Source organism: Dipteris shenzhenensis, chromosome 31, assembly GCF_047967505.1.
Source record: "Dipteris shenzhenensis isolate YYH24624 ecotype China chromosome 31, Dip_SZ_1.0, whole genome shotgun sequence".
NCBI lineage: Eukaryota > Viridiplantae > Streptophyta > Polypodiopsida > Gleicheniales > Dipteridaceae > Dipteris > Dipteris shenzhenensis.
In genome coordinates, this window is record NC_141626.1 from 2,685,773 (window position 1) to 2,705,022 (window position 19,250).

Sequence of the window (19,250 nt, forward strand, 5' to 3'; positions counted from 1 at the left end):
GAATCCAAGGGGGATCTATGATGGAAAATATCATTCGAACAGACCTAGCTACCCCTTCTATGGATATGGAGGTTAAGGCGCTTACCAGATCAGTTTCCTTTTTGCACAGCCTATGGGATACTACTAGAGACAGATAGATTGGCCCTTGAGTCTTCCAGACAGTTAGCTCTACGGGGAGACAAATCATGCTAGTATGCACCGATGTCATCATGGTTTCAGAGACGCATGGCTTCACCATGGACAGGCTACCTCCTTTCCAATACTCTCTTCAAGCACCCTCGATGTGTCTCTCACATGGGTGGAGATTACTAGACTCATTCGTTAGGACCTGATCTAGCTGTGAACACCCGGAGAACATGGATAGAGCAGATATAGGAGTTGGGCACCACGAAGATGGCTTTCTATAGAGAGCATCTTCTCCACCTCACAGGAGATAGCTTTCTGATTTGACCTAGTTATATGGACACACATCTATCTCATGGTTTACGTTGTGCCATCGGCCAAATACTCACATCATCACATCAGCTAGAGGTTGAGACTGGTAGATTTAGAGAGATACCAGCAGCAGCGACGAGCAGGATATGTCACTTGTGCCGTCTAGAGCCAAAGACAGAGTTACATTACATGTCATTGCACACTGTACTATGCCAAAGACAGAGTTACATTACATGTCATTGCACACTGTACTATGAGATACACGGCCATTTCCATTGTCTATTCAGAGAGGGCTTTGGACCTCTATCTAGGGTCAAGAGTTATGAGGATGTCATGAGCTTCTGCAGAGAAGGCACTACGCACCTAGCTAGGTGCGTAGTGGGGGGACCAGTACTTGCGTAGTACTTGCGTAGTGGGGGGACCAGTACTTGTGTAGTGGGGGGACCAGTACTTGCATAGTGGGGGGACCAGTACTTGCGTAGAGGGGGGACTAGTACTTGCGGCAATTCACAACCGGTTCAGTCCTTGATGGATATCCTCATCATAGTGCATTCCATATGACAACATTCCAGGAACGGAAATTTGGAGGCCTTTGTTATGTTTTTGGAAAGCGCCACACTTGACATATAACGTACATACATTTAGCACTTGACATATAACGTACATACATTTAGCACACTCCAAGAGACATAGCAGAGGTCCTCTTTTCGACCAGCATCATCACAATCCGAGATTCGACGAGACGGGGACGGTTCTTGCTTCAGGTGTTCGCGATGATGGCCTTCACAAGTTGGTGGCTTTGGATAGCCACAGTTGTTGCTCTTCTTATTCTGCTCTATGGCATGCTCGGTTTGGCCATGAGAGCTACTCTTCTCTTCTACGTGATTCGAAGGATCGGTTGGTGGATGGTCTTCCTCCAATCAAAGCCCCTTCGTGTGTTTGGTCCTCTTGTATGTGGGACAAACAACGCCGAGCCGCCTTTCCTCTACCTCGGAATCTCTCAGGTGCTTACTCAACAAGCCCTTTTCTCCATGATGCCAGCCTGGTTCTCTTTTATGGTAGCTTTGACCATGGGCTCCATGATGTTTTGTTTCGCATCTCTTCATGCAGAGACAGAGGCCCTTCTCTTGATCATGCAGACAAGTTAGAACGTTGGGTTCATCGGTAACAAGTCGACTCTACAGCAGAGAACATCTGGAGAGGACGTGTTGATTTGGTCCCTGTAGAGAGCAGCTGCGATCGATTGGATGCAGGCATGAGTCATGACTCGTATTACAGTCGTGCACTGATTGATAACATCGAGCCCTGCAAGGCTGCATATATCTCTTTTCCTCTACCTCGGAATCTCTCAGGTGCTTACTCAACAAGCCCTTTTCTCCATGACGCCTGCCTGGTTCTCTTTTATTGTAGCTTTGACCATGGGCTCCATGATGTTTTGTTTCGCATCTCTTCATGCAGAGACAGAGGCCCTTCTCTTGATCAAAGCAAGCAGCTATGGCTGGACACATAGCTCCCAGCAGGGTGGGGTTCTTATCCAACTGGACGAGCAACAAGGGGTCTAACCCTTGCCACTGGAGTGCAGTCACCTGCAGCTTTGATGCCTGCAGCGTTGTCGCGCTCAACCTCTCTGGTATGAACCTCACAGCTGGTACTCTCTCCCCTGCTGTTGGCCGCCTCACAAATGTGGTCTCTCTCTCCCTTGCTCGCACACAGCTCTCTGGTAGTCTCCCCTTGGAGATCATGCATCTCACCTCCCTTCGCTACCTTAACATCTCCAACAACGCATTCAATGGAGCCTTTCCCCACCACTTCTCTAGCTTACGCTTACTTGAGGTACTTGATGCATATGTTGCTAGAAAGTTTTGGGAAGAAATGGTGAAGATGAAGAAGAAGAAGAAGATGGAGAAGAAGAAGATGATGTGGCACATATGGGCTCAAGGAGGAGCATAGTGCTCTGAGTTTCAAGAGAACCTAGTTCATTGCCTAGGGAATCTCTAGAATAAGGGCTAACATCTAGCTTATAACTCACTCTATAAATATGTTGAAGATACTTGAAAGCCAAGCCTTGTAGAAATGCTCCTACCTTTCGGTGATTGATTTGGATGCTGACATCCTACACTAGCGCATAGGGTGTCTTGTTTAAGATCTTGATTTCCTTAGAGTCTTGGTGAAAACCCTCCAAGTTTTCCTAAATCTCATGCCTTAAATAGTCCAACGTATTTTTGTTGGTGAGTTTGGCCACTGCACTAAGTTGGTTGTCACCTACCCTGCATTGTGAGTTTGTTACTTTTGTCTCATCACCCACAACTTGCAATTCATCACATGCAGATTTTACCAAGGGATGAATTGCTAAACAAAGTATCGTTTAGACTTGAGTTAATGACATATATAGCTAGTGTTCTCTCTTTATTGCCCATGATCAGTGCCTTATGGATTGCTAATTTGTGTGGTTGTTTTCAAGCATTAATGGAAAGTTCTTTTCTTTGGGGGCAAGACTAGTTAGGATCTCATAGCATCGAGTAATTTGAGTAGTTGCCAATTGAGTAGAGTTGAAGTTTAGTTTTATAAATCAAATGTGTGATTTATTGACTCCCTCGTTGCTTGGACTCACATATGTTAGTCAATATTACAAAATTATACACATATTTTGCAATAACCAACATGCCATAATCACCTTACTTAGTCCAACCAACATATACTCTTATGAATAGAATAGATAGGTATGAAGAAGAAGGCTCTCTCATCTTTAAAAAAAGAAGAATATATGGCATTAAGCTTAAGAAGAATCGAGAGACCATGGTGAACCACTAGGTAGGAAAATACCTCTCTAACAACTAGTAGGTTTGCTATTAATGACCTAATAAAGGACTCAATGGTCATGTTATGCAACATATGGCCATTAAGGTCTACTGAGATCCAATTCAAGATCTCAAGAAAATCATGTTCCATATTTTATGTTCTCTCTGTCTCTCTTGCAAAGGGATCCCAGACATTGCCATTTCGTCCCAAAAGGATGCTTGAAGTGATCAGCCTCAATAAAGGTGTTGACGATCGATGTTCTTGCTGCTTGAACCACTAGGGTATTTTGATAAGCATTTGATTTGTTTAACCAAGGATTTGGTAAAGATGTCTTGAAAAGTAATAGATTGGACAACCTACTGTATATAGAAGGGATACTATATAGTGGATGATTTGACTTTTTTGGTTATTGGATGAGAACATTGTAATGCTTGATATTCTAAAGTGAGGTTTCACTTGGATAGTGATAAGCTGGTAAAGGAGCTCAATAAGTTGATCTTGTGCTTGGATTGTTAAACAGCAAACAAGATAGTTTGCTGTTTCAAGAGGGGGGTATGCCACGGGAACGTGGTGGTGACGGTGAAGTGTCTAAACTAACTGTCACTGAATTTAGCCTAGGGTACCTCATGCATGGTTGCCTCCGTTGAGGCTTGCGATCTCTCCTCTAGGTGCACCCACAATGGTAGAAGTTCTGAATTCCTTGCCACTAAGGAATTATGATGCACCCACAATAGCATCTACAGCATCCCATACTACTGTAGACCACCCATCTAGATGCTAGTATTCGCATTATCTATGATGTAGACCTTGAAAGGATCCAAGTTTCGCTGCAGTTCAAGCCGCTCCTCCGATGGGGCAAGCAATGATGGATCTACTCCAAGAGTTTCAAGACATCATGCTCCGGGATGATCTACCACCCCAGCTTCCTCCCAACCGATCGAAAGACCATCGTATTGATCTACTTCCGGACTAGACACCTCCAAGTAAGTTCTTGTATCGACCATTCTGGTGCAATGCAGCCCAACACGCTCTCCACAAGCATCACAACCCACATCAAAAGGCTGATACAAGTTAAGAGCTATTAGAATTGGCTCTGTGGTTAGCTTCTAAGGTGTACTATCCAATGCTTCAAACTGAGTGTATTAAACTTTTTGGCTCACTAAGATGCTAATTATTCCCCTTTTTATTTATAGACATTCTAGTTAAATCTATTTACTCAAAGCTGAATTTTTGGACACATGCAATTACTGGTTGTTCCTCTAATTCTCAAAATTTCTATGTATTGTATAGTTTGCTAGTTTATGTGAGCTTTCATTTGAGCTAGAAAGCTCTATTTTCTTTGCTCTTAAAAAGGAGATACAAGCCCTCCAAGATCAGGCCTCTGTTTTGGACAGTTTTTGACAAGGTTGTGAGTTTAATGCTATAAAGGCACATCAAGTGCTATGATGTGTCTAGTGTGTGACCTAAGTGATGATGTAAGACAAAGGGAATCCCATTGATGTAGGGATTGATTCCCACTAATTGAGGACATGATTGTGGAGCCTTGATCAGAGGTCATCAATGATGTCAGTGATCATGTGAGAGGTGCCTACATATGGACCTCACCTTTCTTCATTCCAATAAGCAAGAATTCTCATTTTGTGTTCACTTCATGCTTTCCCTTCAATTCTCCATCATGGTATTAGAGCACTATGATCCTCCTTGAGCCCATATGTGCCACATTATCTTCTTCATCTCCATCTTCTTCTTCTTCATCTTCACCATTTCTTCCCAAAACTTGCTAGACCTTGTTCTCCCTCATTTTTCTGCCATTCTCGAATCCTCTGAGCTAGAGATACCCTTCGTATGGGCGAACTTTCACCTGCAAGGAATTAAAGAAAGATCATCGCTGTTGGTCACCAGCAACATCGCATGAAATTTTGTCTGACCTCTACACCAGAAATTTGCCCATATGTGAGCTTTCATTTGAGCTAGAAAGCCCTATTTTCTTTGCTCTGAAGAAGGAGATACAAGCCCTTCAAGATCAGGCCTCTGTTTTGGATAGTTTTTTACAAGGCTGTGAGTTTGATGCTACATTAGATGCTACTTTAGCATTTCTAATGTTTTAAAGTGTTGAATAGCATCAGTACAATTGTGGCTATAGCTTTGCTTTAAGATGCTATACCTGGATTTGCTTGAAATACTTTCATTTAGTCACCTCTATGAAGCATACAAGTGAAAGCATTATTGATTTGTAGTATGGAATTTGGTTACAAGCCTTTGCTACTTTAAATGCTTGTATTTTAAAGATCAGCAATATTTCTAGGCTTTCACACATGGCAGATGAAGGTTAAGTCTGCATTGATCTGGAAAAACCTCTGGGGGCTTGTCAAACTGGCTTCAACTTCTTCTTCAATAGCCTCTAATGCTGGAGAATCCTCAGCTTTGACACGCCCAGCAAGAGATCCTGCTAGAGAGGAGAAATCCTATGGCATCATTGCTTTTGCCTTAGGAAATGACTCAACTTGCTTATAACAACTCTCCAATCACTACAGATGATGCAATGGCAGTGTTGCTCAAAAGTATGCCTGAGATGGTATGTATCGCATGTGTGCACCATTCATCTATGATTTATTGATTTTGCGTTGCTATAATAGTGAAAGGTTGATTGATTGTGGTAATTAATTCCAAGGTTATCTTATGCTTGAAATATTTCATTACTATTGATCGTGTGAGTCCAAGGGAAGAGTAATTGATCGGGTGATGGCGTCTGGCGAGCATGATCCACCATATTTTGGGCACATAGATGCAACTCTAGTGATGTGGGATGAATAATAATGCTAATGCCTGATTTTTAATATTACAAAAGCTTATTTACATATTTGAATTTTGGAATATTAGTGGTTTGGCTAAGTGTATAAACTAAAGTTAGAAAAAAGCTTTATTTCTAGAAAAAGTCAGCTGGTCTAGAAGGTGGATGGGCTTTTTGTAAAAGGGTGCATGGAGGAAAGAACGGAGGCTTTTTGTATGATTTTTGCTCAAAAGCTTTTTGAGAAATATACATAAATACATAGGAGGTGGAAGGAGAGCACCCCTCCTATGGGGGGAGATTGTACTCAACACGCTTGTTCTGTCTATTCCATTTGTGAGTTTTGAGAGTTTGTGCATATTTTCGAAGAGTCTTGCTGTGTTTTTCAAAGATTTGCAGGTCCTGCGAGTGTTTCACGTCGCAGTGCCAGCTATTTTAGAAGGAGGATGGGCTTTTTGTAAAAAGGTGCATGGATGAAAGCACGTAGGCTTTTTGTATGATTTTTGCTCGGAATCTTTTTGAGAAATATACATAAATACATAGAAGGTGGAAGGAGAGCACCACTCCTATAAGGCGAGATTGTACCCAGCACACTTGTTTTGTTTATTCCATTTGTGAGTTCTGAGAGTTTGTGCGTATTTTGGAAGAGTGTTGCTGTGGTTTTCAAACATTTGTAGGTCCCGCGAGTGTTTCATGTCATAGTGGTGCATTTCTCGGGTTATGTATTGAGACAATCTTATTTTCCTAGGAGGATTGAAGTCCCATCATATTTATAAATGAGGTAGAAACTACCAATGTTACAACAATTGGAATTATCCCATTAATTTAATCCTTCAGTATTTACTTTAGTGAGATCCAGCATTTTTGGAACGCAGTTGATCCATGTGTGCTTGCTATTTTGTAGTGATGCATGTGTGCTCCTACATGGCTGGATATATGGCTGCGGGCTCTATGCGTGTGTAGCATCATTGTGTTCACCACTTATGCGATGATGGAATGTGTAACATGTATCCACCATCCATATGATTTTATTCATGTGTAGCATCAGGTGCATATGGCTAAAGACTGCTACAAAAAGTAGAATGACATTATGAATGGAAAATTGTAGCAAGGCAATTATGCATCCTCTAGTAGACATGGTGATGACAAAAATGAGCATTTGTTTATGGTGCAGCACATGACCAATTCTGTGACAAGTGCAAAAGAAAGTAATGATGTGTGGTATGTTGACTCAGGTGCATCAAACCACATGACAGCTCATGTAGAATGGATGCAGGATGCAAGGAAAATGGAAAGACTAGGATTTGTGAAGACTGGTGATGATACTACACATCCTATTGTGCAGATTGAGCACACATGCGACACATACCATCTCTTGGTGGACCTGATGCTATACATGAATAAAATTGTACGGATGGTGCACACATGCTACACATACAGTCATCACATAAAGAACTGCTGAGCCGGTGTGATGTCCAGGCCTACCTGGAATCCCAACTAACGTGTCGTCTGTCCTCTATGGATCCAGCGAAACCCCAAGAAAATACCCCACTGTGAGCTGGCTCCCGGATCTGTAAGGAAACCAACTGACTTATGCCAGTTGATTTTCTCCCCAGCCGCAAGGCAAAAAATCTCTAGGGATAGTCTCACTCGCTCCAGTGACTCGACATCATCCTGCACATATAGAGCTGTGTCGTTTGCATACTCGGAGTCCAACAACTCGGCATCCTCTCGAATAGGGAGACGCATCCCGCGAAGACCAGTGGTACGAGCTCGAAGGAAGTGTGTCATGGCCTCCGCAAAAAATAGGAAAAGGTAAGGCGCTAATGGACAGCCCTGTCGCACCGAGCGCTCGAGTGTGAATCTCTCCCCCATCCTGCGGCTAATGATAACCCAACTGGAGGCCGATCTATAAAGGCTAGCAATACCTCTGATCCACTCGTCCGGGAAACCGAACCGAGCGAGTGTACCTTCCAGGAAGGACCAGTCTATCCTGTCGTATGGCACATAGACACAACTCTAGTGATGTGGATGAATAAGGCTTATGCCTAATTTTTGACATTACAAAAGCTGATGTACATATTTGAATTTTGGAATATTAGTGGCTTGGCTAAGTGTATAAACTAAAGTTAGAAAAAAGCTTTATTTTTAGAAAAAGATAGCTATTCTAGAAGGTGGATGGGCTTTTTGTAAAAAGTTGCATGGAAGAAAGCACGGAGGCTTTTTGTATGATTTTTGCTTAGAAGCTTTTTGAGGAATATACATAAATACATAGGAGGTGAAAGAAGAGTATCACTCCTATGGGGGGAGATTGTATCTAGCACGCTTGTTCTATCTACTCCATTTGTGAGTTTTGAGAGTCTGTGCATATTTTCAAAGAGTGTTGCTATGTTTTTCAAAGATTTGCAGCTCCCGCGAGTGTTTCACGTCGCAGTGGTTTGTTTTTTGGGTTATGTCTTGAGATAATCTTATTTTCTTGGGAGGATTCTTTGTGTTAGTTAAAGTCCTATCATATTTATAAATGAGGTAGAAACTACCGATGTTTCGAGAATTAGAATTATCCCATTAATTTAATCCTTCAGTATTTAGTTTGGTGAGATCTAACATTTTTGTCGCGCAGCTGATGCATGTGTGCTCGCTGTTCCATAGTGATGCATTTGTGCTCCTACATGGTTAGATATATACTATGGGCTATATGAGTGCGTAGCATTGTGTGCACCACTTACGCGATGATGGTATGTGTAGCATGTGTGCAATATTCGTACAATTTTATTCATGTGTAGCATCAGGTGCACCATGAGATGGTATGTCTCGCATGTGTGCAGCATTCATCTGTGATTTATTGATTTCATGTTGCTATAATACTCAAAGGTTGATTGATTGTGGTGGTTAATTCGAAGGTTATGTTATGCGTGAAATTTTTCATTACTATTGATCGTGTGAATCCAGGGAAAGAGTAATTAATCGGCCATATATTAGCCGCGTAGGTGCAACTCTAATGATGCAGAGATGAATAAGGCTTAGGCATAATTTTTGATATTACAAAACCTTATGTACATATTTTAGTTTTGGAATATCAGTGGCTTGGCTAAGTGTATAAAATAAAGTTAGAAAAAGGCTTTATTTTTAGAAAAAGCGAGCTATTCTAGAAGGTGGATGGGCTTTTTGTAAAAAGCTGCATGGAGGAAAGCATGAAGGCTTTTTGTATAGCTTTTGCTCCAAAGATTTTTAAGAAATATACATAAATACATAGGAGGTGGAAAGAGAGCGCCACTCCTATGGGGGGAGATTGTACCTAGCACGCTTGTTCTGTGTATTCCATTTGTGAGTTTTGAGAGTTTGTGCATATTTTCGAAGAGTGTTGCTGTGTTTTTCAAAGATTTACAGGTCCCGCAAGTGTTTCACATTGTAGTGGTGCATTTTTTGAGTTATGTGTTGAGACAATCTTATTTTCCTAGGAGGATTGAGGTCCCATCATATTTATAAATGAGGTAGAAACTACCGATGTTACGAGAATAAGAATTATCCCATTAATTTAATCCTTCAGTATTTAGTTTAGTGAGATCCAACATTTTTATTGTGCAGGTGATGCATGTATGCTCGCCGTTCCATAGTGATGCATGTGTGCTCCTACATGGCTGGATATACAGCTGCGGGCTCTATGAGTGTGTAGCATTGTGTGCACCTCTTACGCGATGACGGTATGTGTAGCATGTATGCACCACTTATGCGATGATGGTATGTGTAGCATGTGTGCACCATTCGTACAATTTTATTCATGTGTAGCATCAGGTGCACCATGAGATGGTATGTGTCACATTTGTGCACCATTCATGGCTGGATATACGGCTGCGGGTTGTATGAGTGTGTAGCATTGTGTGCACTACTTATGCGATGATGGTATGTGTAAGATGTGTGCACCATGAGATGGTATGTGTCACATGTGTGCACCATTCATCTGTGATTTATTCATTTTGTGTTACTATAATGCTGAAAGGTTGATTGATTGTGGTGATTAATTCCAAGGTTATCTTATGCTTGAAATATTTCATTACTATTGATCGTGGGAATCTAGGGGAAGAGTAATTGATCGGCCATATTTTGGGCACATAGGCACAACTCAAGTGATGCGTACATGAATAACGCTTATGCCTAATTTTTGATATTACAAAAGCTTATGTACATATTTGAATTTTGGAATATTAGTGGCTTGGCTAAGTGTATAAAATAAAGTTAGAAAAAAACTTTATTTTTAGAAAAAGCCAGCTATTATAGAAAGTGGATGGGCTTTTTGTAAAAAGGTGCATGGAGGAAAGCATGTAGGGCTTTTGTATGGTTTTTGCTCGGAAGCTTTTTGAGAAATATACATAAATACCTAGGAGGTGGAAGGAGAGCACCACTCCTATGGGGGGAGATTGTACCCAGTATGCTTGTTCTATCTATTCCATTTGTGAGTTTTATGAGTTTTGAGAGTTTGTGCATATTTTCAAAGAGTGTTGCTATGTTTTTCAATGTTTTGTAGATCCCGCGAGTGTTTCTCATCACAGTGGTGTGTTTTCTGGGTTATGTGTTGAGATAATCTTATTTCCTAGGAGGATTGAAGTCCCATCATATTTATGAATGAGGTAGAAACTCGGTACCAATGTTACAAGAATTGGAATTAAGCCATTAATTTAATCCTTTAGTATTTAGTTTAGTGAGATCCACATTTTTGTCATGCAGCTGATGCATGTGTGCTCACTGTTTTATAGTGATGCACGTGTGCTCCTACATGGTTGGATATACGGCTGTGGGCTCTATGAGTGTGTAGCATTGTGCGCACCACTTATGCGATGACAGTATGTGTACCAGGTGTGCACCATCCGTACAATTTTATTCATGTATAGCATCAGGTGCACCATGAGATGGTATGTGTCACATGTGTGCACCATTCATGGCTGGATATACGACTGTGGGCTCTATGAGTGTGTAGCATTGTGTGCAAAAAATAAAGAAAAAGCCAACTATTCTAGAAGGTGGATGAACTTTTCGTAAAAAGATGCATGGAGGAAAGAACGGAGGCTTTTTCTATGATTTTTAGAAAAAGAGAGCTATTCTAGAAGGTGGATGGGCTTTTTGTAAAAAGCTGCATGGAGGAAAGCACGGAGGATTTTTGTATGGCTTTTGCTCGAAAGCTTTTTGAGAAATATACATAAATACATAGGAGGTGGAAGGAGAGGACCACTCCTATGGGGAGAGATTGTACCCATCATGCTTGTTCTATCTATTCCATTTGTGAGTTTTGAGAGTTTGTGCATATTTTCAAAGAGTGTTGCTGTGTTTTTCAAACATTTGCAGGTCCCGTGAATGTTTCATGTCATATTTATAAATGAGGTAGAAACTACCGATGTTACGAGAATTGGAATTATCCTATTAATTTAATCTTTCAGTATTTAGTTTCGTGAGATCTAGCATTTTTATCGTGTAGCTGATGCATGTGTGCTCACTGTTCCATAGTGATGCATGTGTGGTCCTACATGGCTGGATATACAGCCGTGCTCTACATGAGTGTGTAACATTGTGTGCATCACTTACACGATGACGGTATGTGTAGCATGTATGCACCATCTGTACGATTTTTATTCTTGTGTAGCATCAAGTGCACCATGAGATGGTATGTGTCGCAAGTGTGCACCATTGATGGCTGGACATATGGCTACGGGCTGTATGAGTGTGTAGCATTGTGTGCACCACTTGTGCGATGATGGTATGTGTAGCATGTGTGCACCATCCGTATGATTTTATTCATGTGTATCATCAGGTGCACCATGAGATGGTATGTGTCGCATGTATGCACCACTCATCTATGATTTATTGATCGTGTGAATCCAAGGGAAGAGTAATTGATCAGCCATATTTTGGGCACTTAGGTGCAACTCTAGTGATGTGTACATGAATAAGGCTTATGCCTAATTTTTGATATTACCAAAGCTTATGTACATATTTGAATTTTGGAATATAAGTGGCTTGGCTGTGTATAAAATAAAGTTAGAAAAAGTTTTATTTTTAGAAAAAGCCAGCTATTCTAGAAGGTGGATGGGCTTTTTGTAAAAAGGTGCATGGAGGAAAGCACGTAGGCTTTTTGTATAATTTTTTCTCAGAACATTTTTTAGAATCCCTTTGATGTAGGGTTTTTTGTAAAAAGGTGCATGGAGGAAAGCACGTAGGCTTTTTGTATGATTTTTACTCAGAAGCTTTTTGAGATATATATATAAATACATAGGAGGTAGAAGGAGAGCACCACTCCTATGGGGGGAGATTACATGTACCTAGCACGCTTGTTCTATCTCTTCCATTTGTGAGTTCTGAGAGTTTGTGTGTATTTTCAAGGAGTATTGCTGTGTTTTCCAAAGATTTGTAGGTCCCGCGAGTGTTTCACATCGCAGTGGTGTGTTTTTTGGGTTATGTGTTGAGACAATCTTACTTTACTAGGAGGATTCTTTGTGTTAGTTGAAGTCCCATCATATTTATAAATGAGGTAGAAACTACCGATGTTACGAGAATTGGAATTATCCCATTAATTTAATCCTTTAGTATTTAGTTTAGTGAGATCCAGCATTTTTGTTGCATAGCTGATGCATGTGTGCTCAATGCTCTGTAGTGATGCATGTGTGCTTCTACATTGCTGGATATACGGCTGTGGGTTGTATGAGTGTGTAGCATTGTGTGCACCACTTATGCGATGATGGTATGTGTAGCATGTGTGCACCATGTGTAGCATCAGGTGCACCATGAGATGGTATGCATCACACGTGTGCACCATTCATCTATGATTTATTGATTTCGCATTGCTATAGTACTGAAAGGATGATTGATTGTGGTGATTAATTCCAATGTTATCTTATGCTTGAAATATTTCATTACTATTGATCGTGTGAATCCAGGGGAAGAGTAATTGATCGGCCATATTTTGGGTGCACAGGCACAACTCCACTGATGCGGAGATGAATAAGGCTTATGCCTAATTTTTGATATTACATAAGATTATATAAGTACATATTTGAATTTTAAAATATTAGTGGCTCGGCTAATTGTATAAAATAAAATTAGAAAAAAGCTTTATTTTTAGAAAAAGCCAGCTATTCTACCAGATGGATGGGCTTTTTGTAAAAGATTGCATGGAGGAAAGCGCGAGGGCTTTTTGTATCATTTTTGCTTGGAAGCTTTTTGAGAAATATACATAAATACATCAGAGCTGGAAGGAGAGCACCACTCCTATGGGGGGAGATTACATGTACCAAGCATGCTTGTTCTATCTATTCCATTTATGAGTTTTAAGAGTTTGTGCGTATTTTGGAAGAGTGTTGCTATGTTTTTCAAAGATTTGCTGGTCCCACGAGTGTTTCACGTTGCAGTGGTGTGTTTTTTGGGTTATGTATTGAGACAATCTTATTTTACTAGGAGGATTCTTTGTGTTAATTGAAGTCCCATCATATTTATAAATGAGGTAGAAACTACCGATGTTATGAGAATTGGAATTATCCCATTAATTTAATTCTTCAATATTTAGTTTAGTGAGATCCAGCATTTAGTTTAGTGGACAAGGTCACATGAGTCTCAAGAGCAAGAGCTCCTGCAAGTTTCCCCTCCCCCTCCGTACCTCTACCTCCCCCTAGCCCCTCCTTGCCTCCCCCTCTCCTGCCCCTACCCCTCCGCCCTCACCTCCCCTCACCCGCCACTGCCACCGCACCCCCCCTCGCCACACCTGCCCCACCCCCGCCTCACCCCTGCCCTCCGTCCTCACCCCCCCCTCGCACCTCCATCTCTCCCCCCCCTCACCGCAGCCCCCCGCCCTCACCCCTCACTCCCCGCCTCACCCCCGCCTCGCTCCGCCCCCCCTCGCCATGGTCCACCCCCGCCCTCGCTACCCCTTCGCTCCACCCCGCTCACCCCCGCCCCGCTACCCCTTCCGCTCCACCCCGCCCCCTCTACTGTTCCGCTCACCCCCCGCCTCCTATTCCGCCTCCTCACCCCTCACCTTTCGCCCCTGCCCCCTCTCGCCTCTCCGCCCCTCCGTTCCACCCCCGCCTTCCCCTCCTGCCTTCACCCCCGCCCCCCCCGCCCCTTTCGCTCCACCCCGCCCCTTCGTCCCACCCTTCCCCCCGCCCCCCGTCCATCCTCTCGCCCCACTCTGCCTCTCCCCCGCCCCCGCTTCTGTTCCCGCCTCCCCACCTCACTCGTTCCCCGCCTCCACTCCACCCCACGCCACCTCCGCTCCCGCCACACCCAAGCTCCACCCTCCCGCTTCTACCCCCCCTTTTTGGGTGGCAGCCTCTTCCTCATCGGAATCCTCGCAGTTTGGCGGTATGGCAGTATGGCGGCTCCCTGCCCGGAACTGGAGGCCCAAACGGTCCCTCCCTCTCCAGATGCCTACCGCGTCATCCTGACAGAGCAACAATCATCTCAGGTTCAGAAGGTTGCCAATGACTTTGCCCTTACCTCTGTCTATGGCAGAGTCATTGGACATTCCCCCTCCAGATCAGCCATCAGGGACTGGCTCCAGTCCACTCTCATGCTAGAGGACGGCCATATTGAGGAGGTGGCCCTTATGGGAAGGGGCATCTTCTGGCTTAAACTCTCCAGTGCAAAAGCTGCGAGCAACCTGATTGCCGGCTCCCCCACGTCAGTGGATGGAAAGATTATCATGATAGTCCCGTGGTACTGTGGATTCAGCGCAGCAGATTTTGATACTCGGTTCCGTATACCTCGCCATCCAGTGACGCTAGTTTTTCCTGGTCTTGCTACTGAGCTGCGGCCGATTGTTAGGGACCTGGGCTCCCACTTTGGCTAGGTTATGCACGATACTTTCGCCGATGCGGTGACTACGGCAGGAGCCCCCCGAGTCCGTGTGGCTGTGGCAGATCCTGCGACTCTCCCGGCAGTGATCGAGATCGTGACAGGTGCCGGCAGCATCACCCAGAGCATGGTAGTCACCGGATAGCTAGGACAGTGTCTGAGGTGTCACGGCTTTGGGCACCTAGCAACTGTTTGCCCACGCTTCGCCAGCTCTTCTCGGCCTCCCTCGCCCCCCCTCTCCGCCCCCTCCCCCCCCTCCGGGCAGCCATGCCAGGAGGAGCAGAGGCAGCCGAAGCCCGAACTAGAGATTGCTGGCGGCTGGACTGAGGTTAGAAGGAAAAGAGGAAAGAACAAGAAGATTTCTGATAAAGGCAAGGAGGCAGAGGTTACCCAGCCTGCAGCTGCACCTCAGAGACCCGACAGGCAGCCGCCCCAGGGACATGGGAGAGCATCTTCTTCAACGGTAGCCCGCCCTCCACAGCCTCAGGTCCCCCTCTCTTCCTCTCCCCAGCCTCGTCCCATTCAGCCCCAGCCCATCCCCCAACTGCACCCCATATCTCCTGACCCGCAGCTTTAGCCCCCTCCTCGTCCTCCTCAGTCTTCTCCCCCTCCTTCTCAGCCCCAGCTCCAGATGCAGCCCCATCCCTCCCCCCCCCGCCTCTTTCAGCTCTCCCGCAGAGCTAGCTGCACCGACGGTTCCTCAACCGAAGACAGCCCCCGCTCCCCCTCCTCCTCCTCCTTCGCTAGCCGCCGCCCCTGAGGAGTCTGAGCTGCCTATTCCCCAGCCTCCTCCCCCTCCCCCTCCGCCGGCAGAACACCCTGAGTCTACACCACCACCGGAGCTGGCTTCTCCGTCTGCTAGCCCTCAGTGGCAGACTCTGATGGGCCTCAGCTTCAAGAGAGAGAGCTCCCCCGTGACTTTTACAGATCTGGCCCCTGGGACTAATGTGGCCGACCTCGGGACCTTCCCTGCTTGCCTCGACATCAGTATCTTCCTGCTCCGCAAAGGGGCGGACGGGAAGATAGCCGCCTTGGCCCCTAGGGATGGCCCTAGCTTTGCTTTCACGTTCCTTAGCGATGGCACCGAGACTTGGACAGACGACTCGGTCTGGGAGGCTCTCAGGGAGCAAACGCATGCTCAGGTTTGCTCATGGATAGGCCCGTCTGGTGGGCAGCTTCTCGAGACTCAGTGGTCCAAGGGTGACATGCGCCTGCAGTGGCGTTGCGCCGCTAAACGCTTCAGACTGATTGTGATCCTTAGGCCCCCCTTGTCTTGGCCCCTCCCCCAAGATGTCAGAGCCTGGACTCCTCAGAAACTCCGTGCCTTCTATGGGATGTCCACCTCAGAGATCTCGAGCTGGCTCGAGAAAGCTTTCGTTCATGGTACCAAAGGCCTCTCGCCTTTGCTGAAGGTGTTGAAGGACGGCGGGGGCAGGACGACCCCGCTTCCCCCTCCAAACCTTCCCATAAGCGCCAGCGCCTCCACTCCGAAATGTCAGCTTCTTCTTCGACTTCGACCGCGAGCAGACAGTTGTTCACAGCCTCCCAGTCCTCACCATGAGCCTACACCTCGTATCCTGGAATGTGAATGGGTTTCACTCTTCTGGCACCCATGGTCCTAGGAAGCTCATTTTGAGACAGAAACTTCAGCCAGCAGTGATTGGTCGTTTGGATGTACTTCTGCTCCAAGAGCACAAGCTTTCGGCGGCTCACTCCCATCGATGCGGGAAGATTCTCCCTGGTCGCTCTCACACTTATTGGGAGCCCTCGATCAACACACTGGGGAGGAGTGGTGGTGTCTGTACTTCCGTGGGAGAGCAGCTAGCCCAGGGAGTTTTCAGTCATGGCACGTTGATACCAGGTCGTGTCCTTTGGGTAGGCCTAGAACTGGAGGGCTCCAGAGTTGGAATCCTCAACATTTATGCTCCTACAGATCTCCGTTGTAGAGCCACCTTCTGGAGGACACTTATAGGGATTCTCCCAGACATGGATTCCTGGATTGTTGGAGGTGACTTCAACAATCTGGAGACCTTGGAGGACCAGCAGGGCAGAGGACCGGAGTTTACAGGTATGTCTCAGGCAAAGCAGTCCGCTTGGGACTCTTTTATATTTGCGACAGGAGGAAGGGACTGCTGGTAAGACCCGTCCTTTCGACGTTGGCACAGAAGCTTGGACTTCTCATGGGGCTTCCGCAGGGAAGGAGGCAGACTCCTGGAGAGGCTGGATAGATTTTATCTTAGTGATTGGGCCATCAGCAGAGGCAGTCAGGCCGGTATAGTTCCAGGGACGACACTTTCCGACCATGCGCCTGTGCTCTTATCATTAGATTCGGCAACTCAGACCCTTCCCCCCCACTCATGTCGGATTCCCGACTCCATTTTCTCGAGGGAGGACGTGCGCAGCAGTATTTGCAGTCTTTGGGATAGAGACTGGGGCGAGTGCACGGATTTGGTTGATTCGGTGGCACAGGCTTTGCAGGAGTCCAGCCAGATCTGCCAGCTCATAGCCCTACAGGTTCGATAGGAGTGGTGGGGTAGAGAGAGAGCTCTTCGGAGGGACCTCGCCTCCATTCAGCGACTCCAACAGGCATCCCCGGGCTCGAAGGAGCTTCGGATCCAGGCCCTTCGAGCCAGAGCCCTTCTTGAGGAGACACTCCAGCATCGCTCAGAGTTTTCCTATCACGCCTCTCTCTCCTTCTGGGCTCGGAAGGGTGACCGGATGTGCAGGGAGTTCTTCAGGACGCATGGCCAGAGAGCTGCAGGTGATCAGCTTCAGAGTCTCAGGACAGCGGAGGGACACATCGTTACGGATCCAGGAGAGGTCTTGGGGTTGGCCATCGACTTCTACAAGACCCTTTTCCAGTAGGAGCCGCTTGCTTCTCGTACTCATCGTGCTCGTGAGGAGGTGTGGAGGCACACTCCTTCCTTGGTCCAGCCTAGCATGCAGGCGACGTTGTTGGCACCGTTTACCATGGATGAGATGTTGGAGGCCCTGATGGCCATCGATGGACAGAAGTGCCCAGGTGAGGATGGGCTATCCCGGGCATTCTTCACCTCCTTCTGGGACCAGATCCATCAGCCCCTCCTAGCAGCTCTTCAGAGGATTTTTAGCTGCGGTTATATGCCAGAGAGCCTCTCCTCGGGACTGATTTGCCTCATCCCGAAGGGAGGAGATAGACAGGAGATCCGTCAGTGGCGCCCGATCACTCTCCTTACCACTGCCTACAAAATCCTCGCCAAGATGATCAGCGCCAGAGTTCAGCCTCTACTTCCCGACCTCATTCGTGACACTCAGATAGGCTTTGTCTAGGATCGCAGTATCCTAGATAATGTCTTCACCTTTTTAGAGGCGGCGGAGTGGGCTCAGCACAGCGGATCACACCTTGCCATCCTTCTTCTCGACTTTGAGAAGGCATACGATCGAGTGGACTGGTCCTTTCTGGAGGGGACTTTGGAGTGGCTAGGTTTCCCAGCAGGTTGGATTCAGGGTATTTCAGCTTTGTACAGGACAGCTTCTAGTAGAGTCATCATTGGAGGCAGGATGGGAGAGCGTTTTAGCTTGGAGAGATCAGTGCGTCAGGGCTGCCCCCTTGCTCCTTATCTGTTTCTCTTCTTCGTCGAGGCTATGACTTACTACCTTTGGGCGAGGTCTACAGGGATCAGGGGTGTTCGCCTTCCCCTCCGGGAGGACACGGAGCTCTTGGACTCGGAGTACGTGGATGACACAGCCCTGTATGTCCAGGATGATGAGTTGATGCTGGAGAGGGTGAGGATGGCCCTGGAGGTCTTCTGTTTGGCTGCTGGTGTGAAAATCAACTGGAACAAATCAGTTGGTTTTCTCACAGACCCCGGGGCGCATTCTCAGTGGGGGAGGTTTTTGGGTTTCAGGTGGATCCCGCGGGGACAGACAGCTAGATACCTGGGTTTCCAGGTTGGCCTGGACATCACGCCTAGCAGTTTCTCCCGGTGCTAGATTCCATCCGACAAAAGCTGGCTTTCTGGAGCACTGCTAAGCTTTCCCTCGCAGGTCGTGCCTTGGTAGTCAACCAAGTCCTCCTTGCCACCGCTTGGTATGTGGCTTTCTACTAGTGTTTCTCGAGATCCAGCATGGCATAGCTTAGGAGGCTGGTTCGGAACTTCCTTTGGTCCGGGGAGGATGGCCTCAAAGATACCAGAGCCAGGGTTGCTTGGCAGACAGTCATTCTTCCGCAGGCTGAGGGAGGCCTGGGGGTCATCAATCCAGAGCTTCAGAGTCAGGCCTTGTTAGGCAAGTTAGTCATCCGCGGTTTGACCCCGGGGGGGCAGACATGGAAGATGTTACTTCAGCAGGGGGTCGGTTCTTGTGTCCCGCGCCAAGGCGGAGAGTGGCTCCCGTCCCTCAGGTGGATCTTCAC

General features: G+C 46.1%; 1 pseudogene; it reads left to right on the forward strand.

Annotated features, from left to right (window-relative positions):
* The first annotated feature begins 225 nt into the window (after window positions 1-225).
* Window positions 226-837, forward strand: LOC147880903 (uncharacterized; annotated as a pseudogene).
* The last annotated feature ends 18,413 nt before the right edge of the window (window positions 838-19,250 follow it).